Source organism: Chrysochloris asiatica, unplaced genomic scaffold (genome assembly GCF_000296735.1).
Source record: "Chrysochloris asiatica unplaced genomic scaffold, ChrAsi1.0 scaffold00048, whole genome shotgun sequence".
NCBI classification, from domain to species: domain Eukaryota; kingdom Metazoa; phylum Chordata; class Mammalia; order Afrosoricida; family Chrysochloridae; genus Chrysochloris; species Chrysochloris asiatica.
Genome location: NW_006408566.1, coordinates 6,619,632 through 6,619,839, shown reverse-complemented (window position 1 = coordinate 6,619,839; position 208 = coordinate 6,619,632).

Here is a 208-nt window from a genome sequence, read left to right as displayed (position 1 = left end):
TTAGAGACTCTCATTGAGGAAAAGTGGCAAGTGCTTAAATCTACTCATTTATAATTGTATATAACTATATGATGGTGGTGTTGGTGGTGTGCCGTGGCATCAAGTGTGGCAGTGGTAGTGAGGTTGGCCCAGGATCAGACATTGTTTCGTTCTGCTGTGCATGGGGTCGCTATGAGTCGGTTCTGACTCGATGGCACCTGACAACAAC